This window comes from Gigantopelta aegis, chromosome 1 (genome assembly GCF_016097555.1).
Source record: "Gigantopelta aegis isolate Gae_Host chromosome 1, Gae_host_genome, whole genome shotgun sequence".
Lineage (NCBI taxonomy): Eukaryota > Metazoa > Mollusca > Gastropoda > Neomphalida > Peltospiridae > Gigantopelta > Gigantopelta aegis.
Window position 1 is genome coordinate 15,122,607 of NC_054699.1, and position 26,409 is coordinate 15,149,015.

The 26,409-nt window shown below is 36.9% G+C and overlaps 1 protein-coding gene across 3 annotated transcripts in view; it reads left to right on the forward strand.

Annotated features, from left to right (window-relative positions):
• LOC121371002 (S-formylglutathione hydrolase-like) overlaps nucleotides 1-26,409 on the forward strand; it is a 199,906-nt gene that overhangs the window by 67,127 nt on the left and 106,370 nt on the right. The window lies entirely within an intron of this gene.

The following is a 26,409-nucleotide window of genomic DNA, read 5'->3' on the forward strand; positions in this document are numbered from 1 at the left end:
CAGTCAGTTGAGTGCTTGTACGAGGCGTTTGCCCTGGCATGTGTTTTCATGTATGTGTGTGTGTAGGTGCATATACAAGATACCTTGCTGCATTAGAAAAATGCAACGGGTTTCCTCTGAGTTAGAATAACTAAATGTTTGATATCCAATAGCCGATTCATCAATGTGATCTAGTGGTGTCGTTAAACAAAATAAACAAACTATCTCTATACATGTCTCCCCATCTCTCTCTCTCTCTGTCTCTCTCTTTCTGCGTCCCTCTGAGTCTCATGCACTTTTCCTCTTTCTGTCTGTCTGTCTCTTTCTTTCTTTTTCTCAGACATTTTCCCCGGTTATCTCAGTATCTACATTTTTTGGTATTTTCTATGGTAATGCAAAGGGAGATATCATCAGCAGATAATCAAATATTAGAATGTATCGCATGGACAGTATCATTAATATATACTAAAATAAAGGTGGGCCTTAGAAATGAGCCTTGGAGTACACCCACATTATACAGTATTTGTATATTTGTAGGTGATTGATATCACTTTTCTAGGAAACGAGGTTGCCTGAAAATAATCATGGCGTGAACTCTACAAATCAGTCCTGGGAGACTTCTGGAAAGTAGTTTACTTCTTTTGAAGATTAACTATAGTCCGTCCCACAGGCTAGTCTCCACAAGTACTCGAGTGCTCGGGCACGGGCTGATTCTAGCATGGTGAGGGAAGTAGTTTACTTCTTTTGAAGATTAACTATAGTCCGTCCTACAGGGTAGAGTCTCCACGAGTACTCGAGTGCTCAGACACTGGCTGATTCTAGCATGGTGAGGGAAGTAATTTACTTCTTTTGAAGATTAACTATAGTCCGTCCCACAGGCTAGTCTCCACGAGTACTTGAGTGCTCAGACACGGGCTGATTCTAGCATGGTGAGGTGTGAAAAATGGAATAATATTTAATACCATGTTAAAAGTGCTATGTATAATATGTTTGTAGGTGATGGATAGCATTTTCCCAGTGAAGCACGATGTCAGAAAATAGTGATATTATACAACATCCAACCCAATCCAGTGAGATCGCTGGTAAGTAGCTTCTGTTTCTTAACTGTATTTAGCATACACAGTGAGACTCTTGTAAGTAGCATATGTTTTTTTAAGTGTATTTAGTAAGGACTTATACATACTTGTCATGATGCAAATGATTGGACAATATTTAAAAATGTAACTACATGTATTTGTAAATTGTTGTAAATTAACACAATTTAATGCATCGCATGATAGCTTCTTCCCATAGAACAGTTCTAAGAACCACAGGGCTTGAACGTAAGAAGTTTTCTTCCACGGCAATTTTAAAAAGAATTGCCATGGGTAGAACAGTCCACCGATGGCAATTTTGAGCCTGTCTGTGGCAATTTTTTGAAAAGTGACATTTTCAGTAAATAAACGACTGAAAGGCTATCTTGTTTTATTACCTACGAGGTACAGGATAACGAGGGTCATATTTATTGTACGATTTCCCTCGTATGTCATAAATAAATCGTATGTCCTCCTGACATTGTCGTTTAGCAATTGGCTGTTGTAAGAGTACATTTCTTTCTGATTGGCTGACACGACATTCCACAGATACTACTTTCTTCATTAATACTTTTTTATTTCGAGTGTAAGCTGATCACATGCCGTAATGACAAATATATGTTTTTAATTAATTTAATAAAACATTAATTGATTATTTATGATAACTTGTATTATATTACGATGTAGTTGTGACACATCAAACACTTAATTATGAATATAACGTTCACAACTGTTAGAAATCTATACTAAGGTCGATGAGTCACTTTTCGCACCCTTGTTTTGCACTGGAATTTTTCCAGCATTCTTAAAACGGAAACGTCATGTACCCAATTTATACTTTATTGTAAGGAGATGCAAAGTGACGTCATTGGAATACTGACGTCATTCAAATTAAAAACTAATTATTTCAATTACTGTGTATTTGTTTGCTTTTTAGTATACACATGCTTTACAATTTACAGCTGTTAATACATGTGTACTCTTTACTTATGGGCGTATAAATATCACGTGACTTTAGAACAGGTTTTGATGTGGTTTTCAACACATCAATGAACAAACATTACTCCGCCGTTAAGGAAACATTAGTTTGTAAACAATGACTGGAATGTTCATTTAGCAAGACAGTTCTATGGTAATAAACAGAATATTACATTCGTGTCCATGACAGACGATGTTTACGACACGAGTGCCTAAATTATTATAATTTAGGCACTCGTGTCGTAAACATCGTCTGTCGTGGACACTCATATAATATCCTCTATATATGTAGACACCTTTTAAATGTACAAATGTTAAATATTGGCAGATATTGTACACCAGGTGTATACATTTTGCCATTGTTGAAAAGCTTTACCGACGGCACAAAAGTTCCATCGGTGATGCTCTCTACCTACAGCAGTTTATATCTCAATGACAGCAATTGCCGCCGGTGCCGCCGTTAAGTTCGAGCCCTGCAGCCACTGCATTGTTATTGACATTTACCTTGATTGTTGTTTGTAGTTACAAGTAATAATATGGTCAATACATTTTTCATGAACTTGCCCCACTATATATATATAGTAATTATACCAGCTGGACATTTTAGGTTATTAACTCGATCAATGCAATCATCCCTCTACTAATAGTTTCTTTTTTCCTCAAAGTATTGCTTTATATACAGAAATAAATGGTTGTAACTGATTTTGTTTTAATTAGAGATTTTAAGTCCGACTTCTAACCAGTCACTGTCCAGGGATAATAATCTCTGGGAGCAGGTGAGCAGCAGGTTTCAGGGGACATTTCGTTTGACAGTATTGCTAGCCCACAAATTGTTTTTTGTTGGTCAAAAAACATAGAAAGAATTGCATTAAATTGTAAACAAGCCATCTAATACAAGAGGTGAATAGTCTGCGGTTGAAATGTGGAACTGTGAATCGGTGACCATGACCAATTATAAATTGATCCCTCCGTATGACGAGTTAACCACGCCCCCCCCCCCCCCCATCACACGTGATACAAGGTTGAGCAGGAACATTAAAATACAAGACGTGGGGGAATGCTGTCAGTGTATTATAATTTTATGCACAAAAGGTTACAAAACTAGCAGGATACAGTCGCATGTACAAAATTTATGCAAGCAGTGGTTTAGATTGTGGGATTGCGAAGTTTGTGGGTGTATTCCTACATAGCTGCACTGCCTGAACCAACCGATATACTATTTATGAAACCAAAGCCATACACGAAATTAAAAACAACAATAACAAAAAAGTAAGAAAAACTAAGTATTCTGAAGAAAAAGTAGGAAAAATAGGACAAAGACCAAAAAGTACGAAAAGGTAGGATCGCTGGACAGTCTGTAAAAGATTTGCCAATTAAGCCAGTACAACAGTGTTTAAATAAATTATAAACTCATGTGATGTGGTAACAGCTGGGAATCAAACTACTTGAAGCTTCTGGCCCCCACAACCCAATCTCCCCCTCTCCCCCCATTAGTTATCCTACTGTCACACAAAATGTACTCACAAAGCTTTTTCTAGAGGCATAGGCAGATAAAAAATAGTAATAAATATTATAAGACAACCCATGCCTACATAACAGTAATAATAATACAAAATAAAAATTTAATTTAAAAAATGTTTATAAAAAAAAAAAAAAGGCAAAATTATATATATATATATATAACATGAAACTAAACCACAGAATGCATTTCACACAATTTGTTTAATATTTATTATGAGAATACTTCCGAACATTTTCTTTTTTCTCAAAGAGAGGGTCTTTACATATTAATCCCCATGCAGTCTGGTACAGGTAAATATATTTATTCAAAAATGTATCTTTCTGTGACATCCATCTCCAAATCCTCGAAACTTGTAGTCAACTGAGCAATTAAGGATTACCATTTGATGGGTGGTGTCAAACTGAATCCCAAGTCTTGGAAGTCTGAATTACTCCTTAGCAGCAATATGTCAAACACAAAAAACAATAAAATATTGTATTAAATGAAATTGTTGAAAGTGTTTCATTTTCAGCGGCAATTTCACCCCCTGCCCTAGTTTTTCTTTCACATATCAGTTGAAACTGTTCTATTATTTCTATCATTCTGTTCTCAATATCAAGATGCAATGTAATTTGTTTAATAGTTTGTCTTCAGAATCTCATTTTCGACATCTAATCAATGACTCCACATCCCTTGGTCCAGTTGCTGAAATATATAAAAACAAACATGTTAAGTATTTCACATCCATTTGAAGAAGTACATTAATCTGTAACTTAATTACATATCGTTGTATTAATTTAAAGTTTAATTTAATTTTAGGAAAATATTTTTTTAACAGGAAACAAAATCAGTGTGACGTACTAAACAAAGTATAAAATTAAAAAGTATAGCAGTAAATTAAGTAAAGTAGTAAACAATGTATTTAACTTTGATGATGTTATTTGATTTCTATTAGAAAGTTGCACAAAGCTACATAGCCAGTGCATCACGACTGGTTTATCAAAGGCTGTGGTATGTACTACCCTATCTGTGGGATAGTGCATATAAAAGATCCCTAGCTGCTAATCGAAAAGAGTAGCCCATATGAAGTGGCGACAGCGGGTTTCCTCTCTCAATATCTGTGTGGTCCTTAACCATATGTCTGACGCCATAAACCGTAAATAAAATGTGTTGAGTGCGTCGTTAAATAAAACATGTCTTTCTTTCAAAGCTACATATAAGATGACATGTGGAAGAAGAAAAATGCCCATGCTTTGCTAAAATTTGGGGTATAAAATAATGATGAAAAACAAAACTACTGTCTCCAAAAGAAAATCATATTTAGGGTAGGTAATAAAAACAAAACAGATGTAAGTGCCTCATCTAGGTGGTTATGGGTTTGAAATGTTCTGAAATTAGGGTTAGGACATTACATTTCAAGCACATGACCATTTATAAACAGCAGTTCTTTTACTATCATTTATCTTAAACATTAAAAAATATATCTATTACTTTCCAAGATTTTAGGGTACATAAGTTTAACCTCAGTAGCCTCTGGCAGAAACTATTAAGTTGAAAATTCTAAGAACAACAATAAAGGAATAATAAAATGTCTTACCAGTATTTATTATAAATTACCTAAGATTGGTAATTGATCTGCTGTTAGGTGAGGAATTGTTTTAATATATATTATGGTAAAATTGGGTTCTTTTAATTGAGGGGTGGGGTGGAGGGGGACTAATGGATAAGTTAAAGTTTGTTTTGTTTAAAGACACCACTAGAGCACATTGAATTATTAATCATCAGCTATTGGATGTCAAACATTTTGTACTTTTGACATGTATAGTCTAGAGTGCAAACCTGCTACAGTAGTAGCCAGGTATCTTTTATATATATACACCACCCAACAGACAGAATAGCACATACCACAGCCTTTGATATACTAGTTGTGATGCACTGGCTTAAATCGAATCAAACCGAAAAACCGTAACTGGCATATATTATCTGTTCCGATTGCAAAAAATCACAATTATTTTTACTTTCTTTTTTTTTTGCTTCGAAACATTTCAGGGTCCCTACATAAAATTTGCCTAATTTATAACTTTCCAGACAATACTTCCTTATCCCCCTAAAGCTCACAACCATATAGGTTACTCCCTCACCCCCCCCCCCCACACACACACACAAAAACACATACACACTCACGCCTACAAACAAAAAGAAAAGGAAAAAGGCTAAGACTTCCAAACGTTCCAGCATTCTTGTTAATACTATCACAAACCCTAAACCTAACTTAAGCCTGAATTAACTGAATGCTGGAACGATCGGAAGTCTTGCCAAAACTTTTATTTTGGCCATTCATCTGACTGCAGTTTAACGACGGATTCTTAACAACAATATATACATCAAAGACTGATTAAATGAGTCGGTAAATTCCATTACATTGGAGGGAAAGTGATTCTTAAACTCTTTACCTTCGTAGAATTTATATATCAGTTGAATTTTGATGGATTTCGGCAAAAATTCACTTTCAATACCATGTGACGGTTTCGCAGGAAAACACTGACTTTACGTCAATCGTAGGCTCCGCATAGTTGTCATCGCTGTTAACACATGTCAGCAGAAGTATATGTTTACTATGATTATAATTCAGTTGGTGGAGACAATTATTTTAACTAATTTTAATGCTAACTATACAAAAACGTTACACATCGAAAAAAATTATGTTGTCTAACCTAATGGCGTCCAAGCAAAGTTGGGCCCGCGGTTTTTGAACCGCGAAACATGATTAGTCCAGCGCGGTTATCAATCACGCCATACGGAGGGGTCAATTAATCCAATGACCAGGTCACTGGAAAATTGAAAAATACATGTTGACAAACCAAAGTCAGTGCCAGTCTCAGTCTGTTTGTCTGTCCTCCGCTCCCCCTATCTCCCTCCCTCCCTCTTCCTCTCTCCCTTCGTGTACCCTCCCTCTATCTCTGTGCCTCCATATCTCTCGTGTACTCTTCCTCTGTCTGTCTCTCTATCTTTTTCTCAGACAACATTTTCCCAGTTATCTCAGTAACTACATTTTCCGATATTTGCTATGGTAATGTAAATTCCCAAACAAAAATTGCAAGCTTAATAAATAGCTGGTAACTACCTTGCGACAAGGTTGTACAAGCATATTTTACACGGTAGTAACTACCGCGTTTCGAGCTTTTTACAACCATGCGACCAGCTTGTTGCATGCTTGCAACAAGCTTCCGACCAGTTTCTTGCATGCTTGCAACTAGCATATCGCACGCTTGCGACTAGCTTCCCGCACACTTGCGACTAGCTTCCCGCACACTTGCGACGAGCTTCCCGCAAGCTTGTTCAGTTTAAGCTAGTATTTGGAACCTTTTTACAACCTTGCTACGAGCTTCCCGCAAGCTTGCGACGAGCTTCTCGTACACTTGCAACAAACTTCTCGCAAGCTTGCGACGAGCTACCTGCACGCTTGCGACGAGCTTCCTGCAAGCTTGTGACGAGCTTTCTGCAAGCTTGCGACGAGCTTCCCGCAAGCTTGCACCATCATCAGTGGCAGCCATCTTGCATCTTGTATAATTCTTTAAAAAAACAAAACAATGGTTTTAAAGTGAAAAACATGAACAGTTAAAACAAAAAAATAGGTGCTACATGTTGTCAGATACTTAGGCTACAAAATTAGTTTACCTGTATGATAGACATGTTCTTTGTATGTTGGATAGTCTTGACTAAACTAATATGCTAAAAACCTCCTGGTCCTATATTCTTCTTCTTCTTCTTGTTTTAGGTTATATTCCTCCACTATATGGAGATCCACACTGGTGTAAAGTCATTTGTTTGTTTCTTCTTGTTTTCTTTTTTCTCCTGTTCCACCAAGCAGGGTTCAACCAAACTTGGTCCAAATGATCCTCTTATAGACCTGACCAAGTGTTGTTATTTTTCAGGCCAATAAAAATTCCAAGATGGCCACCCTAGCCTCTGAATAACTGAGACATTTTTTACTTTCCTCAAGTTCTACCATGCAAATTTCAACCATATGTATTCCTAATGATCCTCTCATGGCCCTGGCCAAGTTTGTTATTTTTCGGGCAGATTTAAAATCAAGATAGCTGCCCTAGCCTCTGATTGACAGAGACATTTTTTTGCTTCTTCTCAAGGTCCATCAGGCAGGTTTCAATCAAACTTAGTCTAAATGATTCTCTCATGACTTACTAAGTGTTGTTATTTTTGTGGCTGATTCAAAATTCAAGATGGCCTCCCACCCAAACAAAAATTGCAAGCTTAATAAATAGCTGGTAACAACCTTGCGGCAAGGTAGTAACCACCGCGCTTCGAGCTAGTATTTGGAACCTTTTTACAACCTTGCCGCAAGCTTGCGACGAGCTTCTTGCAAGCTTGCCGCAAGCTTGTTGCATGCTTGCGACAAGCTTCCTGCAAGCTTATTCAGTTTAAGCTAGTATTTGGAACCTTTTTACAACCTTGCCGCAAGCTTGCGATGAGCTTCCCGCAAGCTTGTTCAGTTTAAGCTAGTATTTGGAACCTTTTTACAACCTTGCTGCAAGCTTGCTACGAGCTTCCCGCAAGCTTGCGACGAGCTACCCGCACGCTTGCGACGAGCTTCCTGCAAGCTTGCAACAAGCTTCCTGCAAGCTTGCGATGATCTACCTACAAGCTTGCATCAGTGGAAGCCATCTTGCATCTTGTATAATTCTTTAAAAAAACAACAATGGTTTTAAAGTGAAAAACATGAACAGTTAAAACAAAAAAAATAGGTGCTACATGTTGTCAGATACTTAGGCTACAAAATTAGTTTACCTGTCTGATAGACATGTTCCATTTATGTGGGATAGTCTTGACTAAACTAATATGCTAAAAAGCTCCTGGTCCTATATTCTTCTTCTTCTTCTTGTTTTAGGTTATATTCCTCCACTATCTGGAGATCCACACTGTGGTGTAGTCATTTGTTTGTTTCTTCTTGTTTTCTTTTTTCTCCTGTTCCACCAAGCAGGATTCCACCAAACTTGGTCCAAATAATCCTCTTATAGACCTGACCAAGTGTTGTTATTTTTCAGGCCAATAAAAATTCCAAGATGGCCGCCCTGGCCTCTGAATAACTGAGACATTTTAAACTTTTACTCAAGTTCCACCATGCAAATTTAAACCATATGTATTCCTAATGATCCTCTCATGGCCCTAGCCTGACCAAGTTTGTTATTTTTCGGGCAGATTTAAAATCAAGATCGCTGCCCTGGCCTCTGATTGACAGACATTTTTTTGCTTCTTTCAAGGTCCACCAGGCAGGTTTCAATCAAACTTAGTCCAAATGATTCTCTCATGACTTACTAAGTGTTGTTATTTTTGTGGCTGATTCAAAATCCAAGATGGCCACCCTGGCCTCTGATTGGCTCAGACATTTTCAACATCTTCTCAAATTCCACCAGGCTAATTTCAACCAAACATGGCCCATGTCATCCTTTCATGGCCATGCATGCATATGTTATTATTTTTGGGGCCAATTGAAAATCCAATTATTACAAGATGATTCTGTTTTAACCATATTGTATTATAATTCGTATGTATTAATATTAATTTTGTTTTAATTATTATTGTAAATACTATCTAAATCTGTAACATGTATGTTTGGTTGTTTATCCACTGTTCCCACTGAATTTGATAAATCATATGAGAAGTTATGAATTAAAAAAAAATAACCATGAAAATGATTGTAGACATGCTTTCACAGTTGAAGATATACATGCAGCAAGCTTACAAAAATGAAAACATGCTTGCGGGAAGCTTGCACAGTTGAAGATATGCATGCAGCAAGCTTGCAAAATGAAAACATGTTTGCGGGAAGCTTGCACAGTTGAAGATATGCTTGCAGCAAGCTAGCAAAAATGAAAACATGCTTGCGGGAAGCTTGCACAGTTGAAGATATGCATGCAGCAAGCTTGCGCAAGCTTGCAAAATGAAAACATGTTTGCGGGAAGCTTGCACAGTTGAAGATATGCATGCAGCAAGCTAGCAAAAATGAAAACATGCTTGCGGGAAGCTTGCACAGTTGAAGATATGCATGCAGCAAGCTTGCGCATGCTTTCACAAATGAAAACATGCATGCGGCAAGCTTGCAGAAATACTGACTACCTTACGCGAGCTAAATGTTAGCTTGCAAATAGCTTGCATTGCTTGTACTACCTTGTAACAACCTTGTAACTACCTTGCAACAACCTAGCTGCAAGCATGCATTTTTGTTTGGGCAGGCCTCTGATTAACTGAGAACGTTTAGTTCTTAAGTTCCACCAGCCAGGTTTCAATCAAATTCGGTCCAAGTGATCCTCTCATGGCACTTACCAAGAGTTGTTATTTTTTGGGCAGTTTCAAAATCCAAGATGGCCGATCTGGCCTTTGATTGACTGAGTTGGTTTTGTCTTCTCATGCATGGTCCACGTATGAGCAGATTTTAACCAAATCTATTACAAATTATCCTCTCATGGCCTTGACCAAGTATTGTTATTTTTCAGGCCGATTCAAAATCCAACATGGCCACCCTGGCTTCTGATTGGCTCAGACATTTTTAACATCTCAAATTCCACCAGACTAATTTCAACCAAACATAGCCCATGTCATCCTCTCATGGCCATGCATATGTTATTATTTTTGGGGTCAATTAAAAATCCAATCATTACAAGATGATTCTGTTTTAACCATATTGCATTATCATTCGTATGTATTAATATTAATTTTGTTTTAATTATTATTGTAAATACTATCTAAATCTGTTACATGTATGTTTGTTTGTTTAGCCAGTTCCCACTGAATTTGATAAATCATATGAGAAGTTATGAATTAAAAAAAAAATAACCATGAAAAGGATTTGGACTTAGCTTTTTCTCCACAAGTGTAGAGATGCTTTCACAGTTGAAGATATACATGCAGTAAGCTTGCAAAAATGAAAACATGCTGGCGGGAAGCTTGCACAGTTGAAGATATGCATGCAGCAAGTTTGCGCATGCTTTCACAAATGAAAACATGCATGCGGCAAGCTTTCAGAATTACTGACTACCTTACACGAGCTAAATGTTAGCTTGCAAATAGCTTGCATTGCTTGTACTACCTTGTAACAACCTTGTAACTACCTTGCAACAACCTAGCCGGAAGCATGCATTTTTGTTTAGGACGGGAGATATCATCAGCAAATAATCAAATATTAGAATGTATTGCATGGACAGTATCATTAATATATACTAAAATAAAGGTGGGCCTTAGGAATGCGCCTTGGAATACACCCACATTATATTTGTATATTTGTAGGTGATTGATATCACTTTTGCAGGAAACGAGGTTGCCTGAAAATAATCATGGCGTGAACTCTACAAATCAGTACTGGGAGACTTCTGGGAAGTAGTTTACTTCTTTTGACGATTAACTATAGTCTGTCCCACAGGCTAGTCTCCACGAGTACTCGAGTGCTTAGGCACGGACTGATTCTAGCATGGTGAGGGAAGTAGTTTACTTCTTTTGAAGATTAACTATAGTCCGTCCCACAGGCTAGTCTCCATGAGTACTCGAGTGCTCCGGCACGGACCGATTCTAGCATGGTGAGCTGTGGAAAACGAAATAATATTTAATACCATGTTAAAAGTGCTATGTATAATATGTTTGTAGGTGATGGATAGCATTTTCCCAGTGAAGCACGATGTCAGAAAATAGTGATATTATACAACATCCAACCCAATCCAGTGAGATCGCTGGTAAGTAGCTTCTGTTTCTTAACTGTATCTAGGATACACAGTGAGACTCTTGTAAGTAGCATATGTATTTTTAAGTGTATTTAGTAAGGACTTATAGACCTACGTACTTGTCATGATGCAAATGACTGGACAATATTTAAAAATGTAACTACATGTATGAGTAAATTGTTGTAAATTAACACAATTTAATGCATCACATGATAGCTTCTTCCCATAGAACGGTTCTAAGAACCACAGGGCTTGAACTTAAGAAGTTTTCTTCCACGGCAATTTTTTAAAGAATTGCCATGGGTAAAACGGTCCACCAATGACAATTGTGAGCCTGCCTATGGCAATTTTTTAAAAAGTGACATTTGCAGCAAAGAATCATGACAGAAAGGCTATCTTGTTATATGTAGACATCTTTTAAATGTAGTGGCGGGACGTAGCCCAGTGGTAAAGCATTTGCTTGATGCACGGTGGGTTTGGGATCGATCCCCGTCATTGGGCCCATTGAGCTATTTCTCACTCAGCCAGTGCACCACGACTGGTATATCAAAGGTATTTGTTTTCCTGTCTATGGGATGGTACATATAAAAGATCCCTTGCTGCTAATCGAAAAGAGTAGCCCATATATCTGTGTGGTCCTTAACCATATGTCAGACGCCATATAACCGTAATTAAAATGTGTTGAATGCGTCGTTAAATAAAACATTTCCTTCCTTCCTTTTAAATTTACCAATGTTAAATATCGGCAGGTAATGTACACCAGTGGCCAAATTCATAAAAGGCATCTAACTTAGTTGGTTGCTAGATGTTAGCAAGCTTCTAAATGCCTAGTTAATTCATTGCTACAGAGCTGGTAGCTAAAATGTAATTCATAACAGCATGTTAAACATGCTGCTCCATAGTTGCCTGATAAGCATATTGGCATATGTCTAATCCTTGACAACACCATGTTAATGTCCATTTCAAATGTAATGTTGGTAATTTTGTCATAGGATGATAGTTACATTTTTATCGAACATTCGATATAAGTTGTCAGTTAAATGTAGCAAAAAAAAAAAAAAGAGAGCAGAAAGTCTTAATTATTCTGAAAATGAAAATTTATTTTCGGCTCAAAAGTATGAGGAATTTAAAGATACACTCGACGCACCCCAGAAAGATGTGTGCCATCTACACACCTGATAACACGAGGGAACTGTCCTATTTGGAAAAACTCGTCCTTAATTCTTTGAGCCTCGGCGTTATAGCCTCTATTAGAAATTTGTAAGACAAAATTGGCAGAGTTACGTCCCCTAACCACTAACCACTTCCGGCGCATTCCGGTTACAACAAGAATGGCCGAAACTACAGTTTTTTGTGAATCTTCAGCTGAGATTTATGCATGACTGTCCCTGGCATCATAAATGTTCTCACTTATGCTTTAAAAATAAAGAATGACACAGGTAAAAATTAAGTTGATGAAATTGCGTTTTGTTTTAACTGACCATGTGTTAAATATAGGAGATGAATCTAGCGAGCTGTCACCCACCCTGATTTTGTTTTGGTTTTCTTGCTGACGTAACATTTATATCATTATGGGACATTAACTACGGTACATTGCACCAGTAGCTCCAAATAACTTTGCACCGGTGAGACCGCCATATTGGTAATGTGGTATTGTCGGTCGAATGTTTATTTCTTTCTATTATGTAAGTTTACAGTTAATTAAAGCCTACATTGGATACAACAATTTAATTAACTGTTTATCATGGACACTCTTGAAACCTGCTTGTCTCGACTTAGATGCTTTTATTAACGGGATTTCCTCTCCACTAATTCGTCATCGACTTCTGGAGAACAAGCAACTAGATCTTAGTACAGCTTTTGACCAAGCAACTGCTCTAGACCTGGCACAGAAAAATTCTGAAGCATATACGTCATCAGGGATATGTTCTGCTGCAAGTATCGACACTTCTTCGACTGATGAAGAATCTGTTCCACGTGAACGTTCTCTAGCTACAACGTATCCAACAGGAAAGAAATGCTTTTTCTGTGGAGGAGCCATTTATAATAGGAGGGCATGCTCAGCTCGAGATGTGTGTTGTAATAAATGTGGCATTAAAGGTCATTCCGCAAAAGTATGTCAGTCCAGATCTAACAAAAGTAATAACAGTACTTCATCTGCAATATTTTCACCAACAATCTGTCCCCAGAGTCTGTCTCAAGCTTCTTTGTGTTTCTATCTGTGGACATAATCTAACAGCTCTAATTGACTCTAGCAGCACGGATAGTTTCATAAGTGAACAAGTCGCCAAAAACCTGAAGCTTAAAATCTCTCCTTCATCTCAAGATATATCTATGGCCATGACGACTCTAAAGACCCATGTTCTTGGGCACTGTTTGGTGGACTTAAACATAAATGGTCATGTTTATACATCCACTCGACTGGGTGTTCCATATTGGTAATATGGTATTCTGGGTCGAATGTTTATTTCTTTCCATTATGTAAGTTTACAGTTAATTAAAGCCTACATTGGATACAACACTTGTATGGAATTACCCGTATCCTTAAGACAGTGAACTTTCTTCTAGGATGGAAGAATAACGTAACATTTATATCATTATGGGACATTAATTACGTTGCACCGGTAGCTCCAAATAACTTTGCACCGGTGAGACCGCCATATTGGTAATGTGGTATTCTGGGTCGAATGTTTATTTCTTTCCATTATGTAAGTTTACATTTAATTACAGCCTACATTGGATACAACACTTGCATGGAATTTTTTTTTTTTTTTTTTTTCAAAGCTGCAATCTCGCCTCACATTAATTATCATAATTTCATTTAAACATACAAACACAACTGCAGTTTTAATGCATTGTGTATGACAGTAAGACAGTTGTAAAAGATAATAGAAACATATGTTTATAGTGCGTCCCACGGGGAACGCATTTTTTCATACTATGGAATTTACTATAAGTTATTTATTTCTGAGCCACTTGTTTTCTAAATTACACACAAAAAAAGTTTATTCTTGTTATTTCCAAAACACCTTTATTTTAATTTTTACATCAAACTAAACTTACGGTAAATTATTTACAAAAACAACAAAACATTTTTGTAGGAGGATGGGACTGACTATATGTAATATTCCAATCAGGACAGACCCCTTCCCCACGTGCTATATTATGTTGTTTTTTTCAATGTATTTCCAGGGGCGGGATGTAGCCCAGTGGTAAAGTGTTTGCTTGATACGCGGTCGGTTTCAGTTCAATCCCTGTCAGTGAGCCCATTGAGCCATTTCTCGCTCCAGCCAGTGCACCACGACTGGTATATTAAAGGCTGTGGTATGTACTATCCTGTCTATGGGATGGTGCATATAAAAGATCCCTTGCTGCTAATCAAAAAGAGTAGCCCATGAAGTGGCGACAGCGGGTTTCCTCTCTCAATATCCGTGTGGTCCTTAACCATATGTCCGACGCCATATAACCATCAATAAAATGTGTTGAGTGCATTCTTAAATAAACCATTTCCTTCCTTCCTTCCTTCAATGTATTTCCGAGGACGCATGACCCAACCCCTCCCCTAAAAACACCACTAGCCAGTCTAGACTTCCTCTACACAATTTCCTGCACACGCGTCTGTTTGACTAAATATTTTGTTTGCTGCAAATGAATTGGGCCTATATACATTGCATTATAAAGTGTAAATTTTGCTGTAATAACAGCTAAATATGAATGTTTAATGTTTTAGCATTAAACATATTTAATTTTGTATTTTATATATGTGGTATGAGACCATGTAAAAGTGACAGCTGTTTTTAAATCAGAGTTATCTTCCCTTTCTGTTCGAAAACAACAAATAAAATGGTTTCGCAGTTACGCAGTTCTCACATTCAAACAGCATTATTTAAAATTTTTGACTTATTTCAGATATGCCTCCAGTTTCCAAAAAGAGGAGGACTATGGGTACAGCTTCTCGTCCGATAGAGCCTGAGCCTGCAGTGTTGTCAACAGAGACGGGAATGGTAGCGACAGAGCCAGCTGTTGACCCAGCCACATCAGGAGCAAGTGCTCAACATGGTATGAATAATAACATTTGGGGTTACGTATTAAATCAAATTGAAAGCGATGCCAACACACAATCGGGTTCACGTGAGAGGTTTTCATCAAGCAATTTGGCTCAGTTAGCAGGCCAACCAGATATGTTACGATTGGTTGAAGATGATATTGCTTCACATAGCGTTATGCCAAAATGTTGGGCTTATGAGTACATTAATTTAGCAGTGTTATTGAAAGGCACTGCTGGGTTGCAAGAACATTATTCGTAAATGATAGTGGGGCTATTGAATGTCGGCCACGTGTTAGTAAGGATATCATTCCCACAATAGAAAGGTGGTCTGATGCATTTTTGATTTTTATGCATATTTATATTAAAGTCGCATGCCCTAGTTTGAGCCCGCGAAAATTAATTATAATTTTGGTTAATCTACAAAACTGTAACACACTTAGATCACGTTTTTATAAAATAGAGTGAAAAAGCAGTTTTTATATTGATAAATACCATGGAAATCCCCGTGACCCAATTACTTGAAAGAATTTTGAAAGTTTGTATTCTGATGTCACCGGTAGATGTCGCTCGAAGCACAGAAATGCCTATGTCACGACAAATTTCCCAGAGTGAACACAGATTTGGGGTGCATTCCTTTCACCTCTCCTGGGCATGTTCCAACTGTTCTGTCCTGGACAGCGAAAGGAATGAGTTTGGAACAGGAAGTTACTTTACCAACATGGGTTCTTCTGTTGAGGAAGTGGCTGCTGCAGCAAACATGATACTTGAATTGGAATAAGAAGACAATGATAGTCCGTCACTGACCATGTTGACTATACTACAGTGTTTGAAATAATAAATTTTATATATAAACCGCAATTAGCCTACATTTGCTATTCGGCACCGGGTACTAGTGGCTAACCTATTGTCATTAGCAATTAGATGCACAGTTTATTATTGTTGGTAGTAGTAGTAGTGGTAGTGGTAGTGGTAGTACAGTCTATAGGAACCAGAGGTGGGGAGGCACTTCCCCTCCCCAGGATAAAAATGTAAGGTTTGTTTTGTTGTACTCTATTTAAATAAAGGTAACAATATAGCTTGATAAGGAAGTAAAGATGGTTGAGTAGGTGGGCCATTCATATCTAGACCTATTTCTACATTGCGTGTATCTCCTTTTGGTTTGGTAGCAAAGAAACGTCCAGGGGAATTTAGGATGATTCACCATTTGTCATATCCAGAACATGCATCTGTTAATGATTTTATTGATCCTTGTTTGTGTTCTGTATCTTAAATTTTATCAAGCTGTTAATATGGTACAAAAGTTGGGTAAAGGGGCACTTTCAGCAAAAACTGATATTAACTCTGCTTTTAGGCTTTTGCCAATATGGCCTGGTGATTTTGATTTGTTAGGTTTCAAACTTGATGGCCTGTATTACTTTGATAAATGTTTACCAATGGGCTGCTCTATTTCTTGTGTTACATTTGAGAAATTTGCTACATTTTCGGAATGGGCTACACGTAGAGTATTGTGTGGTGGTGAAATGATACACTATTTAGATGATTTTTTGTTTGCTGGATCTAGTAGCTCTAGTGACTGTCAATTAGCTTTGGATGCATTCTTTGCTTTAAGCAGTCGATTAGGTGTTCCTATTGCTAATGAGAAGACTGAAGGACCACAGCAGGTAATTACTTATCTAGGGCTTGAAATTGATATAGTTAATATGTTGATTAGAATTCCCATGACAAAAGTCATGAATATTGTAGCTAAACTTTCTGATATGTTAAAGGGACATTCCCGAGTTTGCTGCATTGTAAGATGTTTCCGACTAATAAAATATTTCTACGATTAAACTTACATTAAATATATTTTCTTGTTTAGAATATCAGCGTCTGTATATTCAATGTGTTTCTGGTCGTCTTAATATTTGTAAGAAGCCCAAACTGGATTTTGTCTTCAAATAATTTCGTACGTACGACAAAAAAATATTTTAGGAAATAAAATAAAAATTAACCTAGTACAAATATTAGAACGATCAGAAACACGTTTAATATACAGCCACTAATATTCTAAACAAGAAAATATATTTAATATGTAAGTTTAATCGTAGAAATATTTTTATAAGTCGATAACATCTTAAAATATTGCAGCAAACTCGGGAATGTCCCTTTAAACAGACAAAAAACCAAACTGAGGTTATTACAGTCATTATTGGGTATTCTCAATTTTGCATGTCATGCAGTTGTTCCTGGTCGTACTTTTTGCTTTTTGTAGACACTTGATTAACGCTACAATTGGGCTGACGAATCCTTCTCACCATTTAAGAATAACAGCTGAAATGTGTAGTGAATTGAATATGTGGTTAACATTTTTCAAATCATTCAATGGGATTTCTGTATTCCAGGATCAATTTTGGATCACCAGTGAACATGAAAATCTCTATATTGACAGTTCAGCTAAAAAAGGAAATGGTTTTGGGGCTTATTATAATGGCAGTTGGACCTATGCTGTTTGGCCAAATGTTTGATTTGAACAAGGTTATGCAGATGATTTAACCATTCTAGAATGTTTGGTTTGAACCAGGTTATGCAGATGATATAACCATTGTAGAATGTTTGATTTGAACCAGGTTATGCAGATGATTTAACCATTGTAGAATGTTTGATTTGAACCAGGTTATGCAGATGATTTAACCATTGTAGAATGTTTGGTTTGAACCAGGTTATGCAGATGATATAACCATTCTAGAATGTTTGATTTGAACCAGGTTATGCAGATGATATAACCATTCTAGAATGTTTGATTTGAACCAGGTTATGCAGATGATTTAACCATTCTAGAATGTTTGGTTTGAACCAGGTTATGCAGATGATTTAACCATTCTAGAATGTTTGGTTTGAACCAGGTTATGCAGATGATATAACCATTCTAGAATGTTTGGTTTGAACCAGGTTATGCAGATGATATAACCATTCTAGAATGTTTGATTTGAACCAGGTTATGCAGATGATATAACCATTCTAGAATGTTTGATTTGAACCAGGTTATGCAGATGATTTAACCATTCTAGAATGTTTGGTTTGAACCAGGTTATGCAGATGATATAACCATTCTAGAATGTTTGATTTGAACCAGGTTATGCAGATGATTTAACCATTCTAGAATGTTTGGTTTGAACCAGGTTATGCAGATGATTTAACCATTCTAGAATGTTTGATTTGAACCAGGTTATGCAGATGATATAACCATTCTAGAATGTTTGATTTGAACCAGGTTATGCAGATGATATAACCATTCTAGAATGTTTGATTTGAACCAGGTTATGCAGATGATTTAACCATTCTAGAATGTTTGATTTGAACCAGGTTATGCAGATGATTTAACCATTCTAGAATGTTTGATTTGAGCCAGGTTATGCAGATGATTTAACCATTCTAGAATGTTTGATTTGAACCAGGTTATGCAGATGATATAACCATTCTAGAATGTTTGATTTGAACCAGGTTATGCAGATGATTTAACCATTCTAGAATGTTTGATTTGAACCAGGTTATGCAGATGATATAACCATTCTAGAATGTTTGGTTTGAACCAGGTTATGCAGATGATTTAACCATTCTAGAATGTTTGGTTTGAACCAGGTTATGCAGATGATTTAACCATTCTAGAATGTTTGATTTGAACCAGGTTATGCAGATGATTTAACCATTCTAGAATGTTTGATTTGAACCAGGTTATGCAGATGATATAACCATTCTAGAATGTTTTCCTATTTTAGTGTCCATTCTAATCTGGGGTGATAGATTACGAAATAAAAAAGTTTTATTTCATTTGGATAATCAGTCTGTGGTAGCCATTATCAATTCTATGACATCTAAATCGCCAAATGTTTTGATATTGTTGAGAATATTTGTACTTCGCTGTTTGAAGTTAAATATACTTTTTAAAGCAAAGTATATCCCAGGTAGTGTTAATATTTTGACAGATAGTTTGTCGCATTTGCAGTTGGACAAATTCAGAAGACTAGCACCGCAGGCAGATTACAAGGAAACTGTATTTCCAACAAAGTTTTGGTCAGTCTTCACAATGAACTTGAAAGATTGTTAGATGTGGCTATATCAGATAACACAAAGGCTGCATACTGTAATGCTCTCAAAACGTTTGCACAATTTAGGCAAAATATACATATTGGTGACATGGCCAGTGCCACTTGATCATATATTGTTATTTATAGCTTATCATTCTAATAAGAAGTCAGCACCAGCCACAGTAACTACTTATATATCTGGTATTACCGGTAGTTACATTCATAAATTACAACAATGGGATGATCCAACGTCATTTTTCATTGTTAAAAAAGCTTTGTTGGGTTTAAAGAGACTGCAAGGATGACCAGATTCAAGAGCGCCAATTACTTACAATATAATATTATTAATACATACATAATTGAAATACATTTGTTCATCTACATATGAATTGAATTTATTCAGAGCAGTTTATTGTTTAGCATTTTTTTGTCTTTTCACAGTAAGCAAATTGATTTATACCACTTCTCGGACATACAATAGGCCTTTATTAATTTCAGATATCAAATTAGATACAAACAAACACATTATTGTAACATTGAGATATTCAAAGATTGATCAACAGGGTAAAGGTATGGTGATATGTATTCCAAAAATACAAGGATATGTAGTTTGTCTTGTTGATAACATGAGAGAATTTCTATTGTTTAGACCAGCCAGGAAATGCTATTTGTTTGTACATAATGATGGAAAACCTTTAACAAGATATCAATTTAGTACAGTACTGAAGAAGGTAATTACTTCTTTGGGGTTGCCACAGGCTTCTTATAAGTCACGTTCTTTCAGAATAGGTGCAGCAACCACATTGGCCATGAGTGGAATTTCTCCTGAAATAATTCAAGTCTTAGGGCGTTGGAAACCTAATGCGTTAAACAAATACATTCGTTTGTGATTAAATTTGTTATTGTAAAATAAATAGACAGATGTGAATTTTATTACATGTATGCATTATTACAAGTTAAACACTGGTATGGGTTTTTACAGACATCTGGATAGTAGGCTCATCCATCGTATATTGGCCATATAGGAGAGCTGTTAAACACGTGAGTCGGGATTTGTGACTGGAAGGATTAAGGGTAAAGATTACCTGGTTGGGAAGAAGAGGTTTGAGATGGGAAGGAGCGCTTTCAGCAATTAGCCAGCAATTGTCTAAATTTCCTCCACCACAATATTTGATGCTACGTGTAGGTTGTAATGATTTAACAGATATTTCCACAGAAGAATGTTGTACACTAGTTGAATGTGATATTCATAATTTGGCTAAGTGGCTTCCGAATTGTATTATAATTTGGTCAGATATCATTCCATGATTATTTTGGAAAGCGGGTAAATCAATATCATCAGTGGAAAACAAAAGAAAACGAGTTAACAGATCAGGCAGAAAAGCAGCTTTGGCAGTACGAGGAAAGGTCATAAAGCATAGTGACATTTCTTTCGACTGCCCAAATTTATTTAGGGATGATGGTGTTCATCTGGATGACATTGGAAATGCTATATTTATTAATACATTACAGGGTGCTATGGAAACATTTATCACTTCTAAACAAAGTATTTTTGAATGATATATATGTAATAAGATTATCCAGAAATGTGAGGTTGGCGGAGCTGTAGAGACATCTCCGTTTGGCAGGATATGGAATGGAATGGAATAAGAATTAACGTGCACATTCAGAGCAAGCTGTTGTAGCGCACGCCTATCTTGGGCACAAGAGCCGGCTCATCCGTCCAGGACAGGAGTGGCAGGATATGGTGATTAGGCATACATATACAAGCATTTTTAATATTGCTTAATGGTTATATGATCTGGTTGCTTTGCCATGGTTTACCCATGCAAGTAGTTTTTCTTCGGTTATCATGTAAACCCATATTAATGCTTCTTTTGCTCCTATATGGTGGTATCCTAGAGGGCGGAACGTGCCATGGTTTACCCTGGGAGTTCTGGTTGGAATGCAAGGATGGTATACTTGATTGTGTTCTGCGGTCTTTCATGTATATGTATATGGTATACTCTGCTATGTTTTACGCTAGAGAGTAATTAAAGGTGCTGTTGTGTCCAATGCCGTGTTCGGTAGATACTCAGTATGAGAGACCTACTTATGCATGTGCATGTTAGAAGAATTGCCCTGCTATGGCTCAACACTAGGAGGTAGTACCCAGATGTTCTAAAAAATTTATGTATGACATTGTATGCCTACTCATCATAAAACATGTCATTTATTACATTTTAATAAAGAAGCTGCGGCCATTTTTCATCCAAATGTTGTGTATGTTATTTAGAAAATGTTGGTTTTTAGAAGAAAATAAAATAAATAATTTAACCGAAAAACATCTGCCTATAATAACAGTACTTGTTTTGTTTACATCAAAATGTTTGCGTAAACATATTTATGTTAGTCTTGCATGCCGATTATTTAAGGTAGGTAAATGCCAAACATGTTAAAATGAAGACATTGTTGTATACATGATTATAAGCGTAAGTGGCAGGCAAAACAAAAAACCTAATATTTTAAACATAAAACCCCCTCAACAATTTTACCTTTCCCCCAAAGAAAACACCAGTAACAACAACAAATCCGCCCCCTAATAAACAATAGCCTATAAAACAAGCCCACACACCAGTACACACACAGAACCAGAAATATAACCCAGGCAAACACGCACATTTGAAAAAAAAGGTTTTATCTTTGTACATATACCAGTGTCATAGGAGGGGGGGGGGGGGGGGGGGAGGGGGGGCACGCACATACATATACACACACACACACATATTTGTATATGTGTGTGAGTGTCTGTGTGTATATACCCATATATATATATATATAAACCATCGTTGCTGCTACCTTGATCAAGAAAAGTGATATACAGTGCCGTAACAGTGGCAAACATTAATCACATTTGTATTGTTTTGGGGGCTTTCTTTTGACTATGGCTTGCCAAAACCTATTTACGAAACACCATGTGAGAAGACAGGCTGGCCGGACAAGCCTTGATGCATATTCATCGTTCTATGAAAAACATGTTCGTAAGTATTTCTGTTGAGCACAAAACATATTGTACATTTTCTTTTCAGTAAAAGGAGATTGCACATAATCTGACAATAATAGTAATATAACGTCAACAAATAAAAGAACGAGGCGATGACTACTCCATTCAGTAGTAACAAAGGGCCTTTGTTGCAAGCGACTGGAGCGTGAACATGCCAGAAGTCATTTAGTGGCTGATTAGGGCCGCTTAGCGCTATGCAAATCAAGGGCAGATAAGTATGTTTCTAATAGAGGCTATTTGGAAATGTCACAAAGTCATCTATTTAGTGTGCTAGGGAAATGGATACACGGTAGATCGATCTGGAAGCTGTAGATTGTGAAAATATAAAATTCTTAAAATGTGACATAATCTTCCACTCATCCAAATAACAACTAACAAGGAGTTTAAAGGTTCCTGTAATGCAGTTATCCATAAAGTTCAATTGTATATTTAAACATTTTCAAACAAGGGGCAGGATGTAGCCCAGTGGTAAAGCGCTCGCTTGATGCACAGTTGGCCTTGGATCGATTCCTGTCAGTGGGCTATTTCTCGCTCCAACCAGTGCACCACGACTGGTATATCAAAGGCCATGGTATGTTCTATCCTGTCTGTGGTATAGTGCATATAAAAGATCCCTCGGTACTAATGGAAAAATGTAATGGGTTTCTTTTCTTAGACTATATGTCAAAATTACCATTTGTTTGATGTCCAGTGGTCAATGATGAATAAATCAATGTGCATCAATCTGAACATATTTACTCCAACAATATTCTTTATGTATTATATATACATTTAATGTTATTTATCTGTAAGATAGTGATTTAGGGTCCCATCCCTGACACTATTGACAATAAAAACAATGTGCTCCGGTGGTGTCGTTAAACAAAACAAACTTTACTTTTCAAACAAAAATTCCTAATTACTATTGACAAAAACCTTTTAAAAATCTACATTTCATTGATATTCCTTTTATTATAATTGTAAAATTATCACTTGACAAAAAATTGGTCAGCCCTAGAAATATCTATAGGCTTCTTACAAACCTACCGGCCTCGATGGCGTCGTGGTAGGGAATGGGTTTGGATCCCAGTCGAGACATGGGGTTTTTAATCCAGATACCGACTCTAAACCCTGAGTGAGTGCTCCGCAAGGCTCAATGGGTAGGTGTAAACCACTTGCACCAACCAGTGATCCATAACTGGTTCAACAAAGGCCATGGTTTGTGCTATCCTGCCTGTGGGAAGCGCAAGTAAAAAATCCCTTGCTGCTAATCGAAAAGAGTAGCCCATGTAGTGGCGACAGTGGGTTTCCTCTCAAAATCTGTGTGGTCCGTAACCATATGTCTGATGCCATATAACCGTAAATAAAATGTGTTGAGTGCATCGTTAAATAAAACATTTCTTTCTTTCTTACAAACCTTTCATAAAGTTTCAAGACTACATGTTTATAAATTTCATAGACCACCTTATAGGGTACATTGATGTTCAAACCTGAATGAAACTATAATCTTTCATTAACGTAGAGAAGTTACCACAATACCGGTATTGACTACTTTCAGAATATGTTTCTATGCCTTTAAAGAGGGCCTAACTTCTAAAATTAAATGTAGTTGTAATGGAAGGATGACTTAACTTGAAACACAAATCTGTATTTAAATATAACACTTTTTAAATGCACATTATTTTTTAAGTATTGTTTTTTATAAAATCCACTAGCCATGGGATCAGTGATTTTAAAAATTTACTAGCCACGATTAAAAATTCACTAGCCCTACTTCTCTTTAAGTTGATAAAATTTTACTAAATAGATATGTCAACTAAACAGGGAGATGGAGCTTAAAAACACTAACATTGGGGGGTGTGTGTGGGGGGGGGGGGGGGCAGGATATTCATATTTACAAAATAGACAACTGCAACATGTGACCAAAAAAATTCACTAGCCGTCAGGCATTGCAATAGTAGTTATTTACTAGCCCAACATTGAATATCACTAGCCATGGGAGTGAGGCTAACATAATCTAGAAGCCCTGGTAAAGCATATTTTAAAGGTCAACGTTTATCAAAAACGTAATTCACTATTGTTTGATATCTACGTATACCTTTTACAATATATATGAAGTATCAATAAAATAAAAAGCATTTTTTTATCCGTTTTTAATATATTCGCAATAAAATGTCGCGTTTTTCCCATTGCTTGCCAAAACGCCCGTCGACTCTAAGAGCTAAGTCACGTGACCCCGTGACGCGCTATTCGGCATAATATGACAGTGTGATTCGCAGAGTTTCGGGCATTTTACTTGAAAGGTGTATTTTTAAAACGTGAAAATTGTATTCTATTGAATTGAATTGTATAGATGGAATATTCTTTTGGAGATAGTTTTCAAATGTAAAATATGGAAAACCATTGTTTAGTGTGGATGTATCAAAGCTGCAGTTTTTCCGAACTTTAGACAAACCGACAATCACAGGGTTTGCATGGAAGCGGTTCTTAATCTGCAGTGACCACTTCATCCCTGGGGATTACGACAATTATTTAAGGTGGTCGATAAGTGTCACACCTATTTTTTTAAAAACATATCTGTACCAAGCCTGTATCCCCACCAGGACATGTTCTACGATTACGCATGATAAAGCAAACAAGAAACCATAATAAGCACTAGCTAAACTAGAGCTCAAAAGTGTGTTGGGTTGTGGGGCGGGGAGGGTACCAGAGCAGGGGAGGCAGTGTGAAATATAGTGGTACGGCTCGAGGTTGCCAGACTGTTCGTTCAATTCAATTGAGAAGGACATTTTCACAGATATAACCCACAAAAGTGCCTCTTTGAAAAGTGGTACGGCCATGCGCTGCCCCTGCAGTGGTGTAGGGAGGAGCTCCATGGGAACACCCCCCCCACCCCCCCCCCCCACCCGATCAAACTTTTTAAACTATTAAATTTTATAAAATCACACATACACATATATGTACATAGTGTGCTCCTCCCCCCCCCCCCCCCCCCTCCCAATATAACATCCTGCCTATGCAATTGGAGGGTACTAAGCCTAGAACGATAAAAGAAATATGGGGCTAGTATTTCATAATTAGACGTGTATGTATGTATGTATGTATGTATGTATATATGTATATGTATGTATATGTATGTGTGTATATATATATATATATTGCACTTTGTCCAAACCGGCATCTATCTAAAACGGTATTATGTGTAAACCGGCGCAGGTTTAAAGTCCTGTTCAGCTACCGTTAATTTATTGGAAGAAAAACTCTGTCGACACCATATGCCTTCTATTCCGGACTTCGGATGCAAATTCAAGAACAAAAGAACAGTTCGTTCTACACTGGCACGCGATCTTACAGCTACTGTCTACATCAGCATGCGACCATACCCCTACTGTCTGCCAGTGGTCACCTTTTACACACTGACGGCGGTTTCCCAGTAATTAGGACACCCCAGAAAGTGTTATGAAATAATCGCACCTCATTAAACAACGAACAACACCTGAAGTAAGGGTTGTAGGTAGCAAGACAAATCAGATTATTAATTGTCTCTGTTCATACCTGCATTGCATCATACCGATCTGTCTAAAACAATAAATTCAGACCCCTGTTTAATCAATAAAATAATGTTATTTATTCTGCTTGTTGTTTTAAATGCGTTCTGATTTAAACACATTTTTATTACAGTCAAATGTTAATACTAGTATCCTACTTTCAAAAGTCGGGAATGAACTCGTGTCCTGTTTCTCACAGGTAGGTAGGTAACTAGGTTAACGTGCTTATATACCACTTCCTCACCAAATGAGGTATCATTAGACTAGATGTACAAATGTGATAAGACCAAAATGTCCAAACTAGCGTCCGTTAAGAATCAGTCGTTTTTTCGAAAAATCATCCTTTGCCGTCGGCATGTTGACCTACTAACAGAATGCCGGTTGCTACGTCACAGGTCTGATGCAGGTCAAAATCGACTTGAGCAGTGGTTTTTCCCTCAGCGTTTACAAAGTCCTTTATTATATT